We start from the raw sequence: 5,755 nt of genomic DNA, 5'->3' as shown, positions 1-5,755 counted from the left end.
TTTAAAAAAAGAAAATAGATTATCTAATTGTTCTTATAAAGTCTAATTTAAATAAACCATCAATTTTCAATAATCAAATTAACCCATTAATCATTATAACGTTCGAGACAGTATTTATCTACTTTTTATTGAAATTTATCCGATCACATATCATAATAATAGCGATAAATTTATTGATCAATTCCTTGTTGAGGTCGGATTTTGAAGTTTTTAGGGAACAATAATAGGTTGAGTATGTGTTTTAAATGTAAATACAGATTCTAAAGTTGTGAAGTAGTTTCAGTAAATGGATAATGTTCATTAAGTAGAGAATTTTCGGTTGACGGTATTAAGAATAATGCTAACGATACACCAATATTCATTATATTGGCAAGACAAATGACGTGTTTCTAAATCTTTTTGGTATATCATAAAGTTGAGGTTTATTAACAAAATTCCTTCATTTCCAGCGTTTAACTTGACTATTCTATTTAACTAACATATATATGTATATATAACTGTGAACTGAAAACAAATAAACTCTGGATATAGATATATCATGTCTCTCCCATACAATATAGCATGCATCAATCAAATCACACTTGACTGAGAAGCTTTGGAGGATGTGAAAACCTTTACATATCTCGACAGCATCATCGATGGACATGGTGGATCTGATGCAGATGTGAAGACGTGGATCGGCAAAGCAAGAGCAGCATATCTACAACTGAAGAACATCTGGAACTCAAAAAAATTGTTAACCAACACCAAGATCAGAATTTTCAACACAAATGTGAAGACAGTTCTACTGTATGGGGCGGAAACGTGGAGAACTACGAAAGCCATCATCCAGAAGATACAAGTGTTTATTAACAGTTATCTACGCAAAATACTTCGAATCCGTTGGCCAGACACTATCAGCAACAACCTACTGTGAGAGAGAACAAACCAGATTCCATCCAGTGGAGGAAGAAATCAAGAAGAAGCGCTGGAAGTGGGTAGGACACACATTGAGGGAAGCACCCAACTGCGTCACAAGGCAAGCCCTCACATGGAATCCTGAAGGCCAAAGGAGGAGAGGCAGACCAAAGAACACATTACTATGAGAAGTGGAGACAGACATGAGAAGAATGAACAACAATTGGATAGAACTAGAAAGGAAGGTCCAGGACACAGTGGGTTTGAGAATGCTGGTCGACGGCGTATTCTCCATTGGGCGTAACAGACGTAAATAAGTATGGAGATTTCATGTACATAGTTCTTTTAAAAATTGATCTGTTATAATAAAATTAACACGTCAGTATAAAACTGTAACAGAATATTTATAAACATAATTGTGAACTTCACATTTTTGGATATAAAATGTTTTACACAGATTGCTTCATTCTCGTAAGAAAGTATCATTACAGAGGTGATGTACTAAGTAAATTTCAGAAGCGTGAGATATCACACAAAACTTATATAAAGTTTATTTGCTTACCATCCAAGTCATTATGTTTAGGACTTTAGTTTGCTAATCGCTTTTAACGTTTGGATCTTATGCAAGTTGCTAAGGTAATGTCATTTATTCTTAAGTTTTTAATTAAGTTTCAATATTGGACATTAATGGAAACAAGGACGTACATTTTGACCACAACGGGACATTATTCAACTACAATTAAATATAAAATTAATTTATATTTTATATTAAATTTGAAATTCCCAATCTCGTATGACTTGTAATAATCTATGGCTGTCCATGTTGCAGATATATCATTTAATCAATTAACAAGCAATCCTTTTCTTATACAGAGTAACCCACCTATATACATGAACATTTAAATACTTAAAGAAGGTATAAAACTGTTGTACTGAATAAGTATTTCCTGTTCTGCCTAATCTTATCTGACAAAAGATCTCATTCATTATATCTGAAAGCATAGAGTTATTATTAATTATCTTCTGTACACGACATTTTTGACAACGGTTATCAGGTTATTATATTTATTACAATTATAGTCAAGGAAACAATTATTTTGCAGTATAACAATAACATTATTTTTAATTATGACTTTTTCTCATATTTAACAAGATTAACTTTTTTTTCCTTTGTTTATAGCTACAATCTATTGGACTAATTATTTTATTGGTTTTATTCTTTATGATTGTTATTGGTAATTTGACTGTACTTGGTGTGATTTTCTCAAGAAAAATCAAAACACAAATGAAAATATTCATCATTAACTTAGCTATTACAGGTAAATGTTCAGCTAACACTTAATTCAATGTCATTTTAAATTAAAACTTTAGTTGCTTTTAGTAAATAATACGATTGGTAAAGTTGAAATAATTTTAATAGTTGAATTCATGAGTCAATCTAAGCTAGACTAGTGAAGTTCAATCCATTGTTGGATAGAGATGGGTATCTACTTCATACAATGAATGAATGGTTGCGCAAGATAACGGATCATTTAAAGTTAGACATTAACACCACTGAATGCCAACTCAGTAATCTACAGGTTAAGTGTACACGTGCGAGACCGAGGGTCCCCTGTTCAGTATCGTGGATTTGCACAGCTGAGGGGTCCCATACAAGGACGAAATGGACATCCAGTGTTTCTAGGTTTTCAATAATGGTCTAACCTTGATCCATTCATTATATCAAACTAAATGTAATCAGGACTGTCAAAAGTTCATGCAATAGTCATCAAGGCAATGAGAATCATAATTTTTCACAATGAAAGCCATAGATGACTATTCAATTCACAAAGAAGAAGAAAGTAAGGGACAACATAATAATTGGTACTTACAATTTTCAAAAATTAGGAGTGGTATGTCAATTAAAAAGGAATGGACTGAACATGGATCTATTGTACAGAAGATTAAGTTTGAACTTTTAAATTGATGTAGCTTTAACTATGCATAAATTTATGATTCAATCCTTTTTCGAGAGTTTTTTTTCAACTTTGTAGATAATCTCAAATGAGTATGACGCGTTATTAGGGGTGATCACGTGTTCAACGTTCGAGATATTGACTGATTTGTGCTCCTCTGCAAATAACCACACAGGGTAGTCCCTGGATATTTGCTCCGCAAGTGATCACTTTATAAAATGAATATAACCCGCCTAAAACAACCGATCCAACTAATGTACAAAGAAGTGTCCTGAAGAAGCAATTTATTACTGACACTTTCCCGAATAAGGTTTTATTGAGCATAAAAACTTGGAGCTCATCTAAATGAAAGATCTTTCTCAGAAATCAGAAAGCCTTTTTTAATGTCTCTGCTTGTGTATCTCCATTTGAACTCGATGTTCATGAATGAAAGTTTCCTCAAAAATGTGAAGGTAATTTCGACTTAACGTTTCGGTTTCATGTTAGTATCAACGAACACGGGCGGTAAATCGTCATCCATAAGTAAACATTGAATTTTCTGAGATTTATCATTGATCATGTCCTCCATGCACACTCGTCTAGCTACTGATGTTTACGAATGGATTAAGCTTTCCTTTCCACTCACTTGCAGTCAATTCTCGAAGTCCGTATACGCTCTGATCCAATCCCATGTTTAACCTAATCGGCTTGTATCCACTATTCATATCATGTCATGTAAATCAGTCGATTGGAAGAGAATATAATAGAGATTGAGTTCTAGTACCATCCATTTTTCTATAAAAATAATTTTTAAGTCTGGATTGCTTGTTAAAAGAAATATACGTTTAAGTGTTTTAAAGTTAGTAACAATAGAGCAGCTGAACTTTAGAGCATTATTAAACTTAGATTTGGAAGATATCACGGCTCAGAAAAGGTTTCAAGTGGACCACATGACCAGACATTTGAACTGTTTATATTATTTTTCAAACAATACTTTGTTTGTCATGAATAATCATCATAAAAATAGAATTTGCGGGAAACATGTAAACTAAGCTTCTTATCAATAAGTCAACATTAAAAGATAGCGTCAGGACATTGTGTCTTTGAAGAAGTACCAATAATACTTAAGGTAATTTGTAAACTAACGTCTTCAACAAGCCAACTTCCACTTAATTATAGTTTGTTCCGAAGGTGAATAACGGTCACCGGACAATTAACTTTTATTTTACTAGACATCACATGGCAACTGTTAAATCGATGTTTACGGTTGAAGAAAGTTTGATATTTCCAAAATTTTTATGTTACCAGTAAGGCATATTCAATAGTCTTAATATGTTGAATAATCATTTTTAAAATCCTCTGGAAGCAGTTTGGAGCTTAATCCTTGATTAAAGTTGAAAAGAAATTTAGATGCAACAATATATTGCGGTATTTACTGATTATATATGGGTTCAATGAGAAACCTAATATAAGTCAGGGGCATTTGTAAAAGTTTATCAAATAATTTACTAGTTTGAATAATAGATCCTTATCTATATTCAATAGATTTGTCCTCATGATATTAGCTTTATAATAAAGGTGTATAACCATCGTTATCGACTAAATGTCCTCACTGATACTCATCTACATGGAATTGACCAAGTATATTAACTTTTAGAGAATTAACATATCTTTTATTTATAATGGACTTACCTTTACACTTTAAACTTTGACAAAAAGTAGCAAACCAAAAGATCGCTTGACTTTTGTGTGGAAACTACTTTTGCAAGGGTGCACTAATTTAGTTATCACCTTCCGTCACGAAACGTAAAGTTGTAAGACTGAGTTTCTTTAGGAGAGTGTGGACCTTTCTAAACGTAATGAATCTTATGTTCATACTATTTTTCAGTTCTCATATCGCCTAATAAAGTCGTACCTTATAGAGATAGCACACCATATAAAAAAATCCACCTTTATTGGAAACGTCATATAGGATCTAAGCATGATCATGTTTGATCCTATCCTTATCAGCATAAACTGACTTTTCCTGTTATTCTTATTTTTCATAGACCTCTTTGTTGCTCTTGGTGGAATCTTACCGGAAATAATTTGGAATATAACAATCGTATTTTATGCACCAACATTTGTTTGTAAACTAGTGAAGTATATGTCTGTAAGTGACTATATTTTATATTCACAAATTTTTTCCTTTTATTGTCGGCATAGATGAGTAAGTTAAATTAAGAACTACAAAATTTTGAGATCATGGAAGGAGTAGAACCTAAACATAAATTTGCTTTATGAAAGAATAAATTAGCTAAACATCTATGTTATATTTTCTAAGCTTCTTACATATGGGACACTTTTCAAACTTATTCAAACTTTAATGAAACTTTCAAATTATTCCCTACACCACATCAATATCAACCATTTCATGATAAAAATTAGCCATAACTAATGATTTTTTTATCAATCGCATTTCATAATCTTTATAATTCAACTTCTTGTTCAGAAACCCTGAAAATTTATTTTCTACTTTTTAGAAAAATCATTGTCATTAAAAAAAACTTTAAATATTATCCACCATCGATTAAAAATTTGAAAAATGAAAACATTAAAAACACTCTATTCAAATAAATTTAAAGTCAAAAACTCCGGAAACGCGCATTCAGCAATAAACAATGAACTCAATACACAATAATAAGAAAAAAATTGATTAACGACCGTTTTTCATTCTAAGCAAAGATAATAATTTACTGATATTTATTTGCTTTTTTTTCATGAATTGTTTCTATCATGAATTATAGAGAAACTTCCGAAAAGATAAAAATACAGACAACATATTATGTAGTGAAAGTGAACACAAGTGGGGACAATCGAATATATTTCAATATAAAATTACAGAACATACAGTAAATACTTCATTGAAAAATGTTATCACTGGT

This window comes from Schistosoma mansoni, chromosome 4 (assembly GCF_000237925.1).
Source record: "Schistosoma mansoni strain Puerto Rico chromosome 4, complete genome".
In the NCBI taxonomy this organism is placed as follows: domain Eukaryota; kingdom Metazoa; phylum Platyhelminthes; class Trematoda; order Strigeidida; family Schistosomatidae; genus Schistosoma; species Schistosoma mansoni.
The sequence above is the reverse complement of the archived record's forward strand: the minus strand, read 5'-3'. Positions refer to the sequence as shown.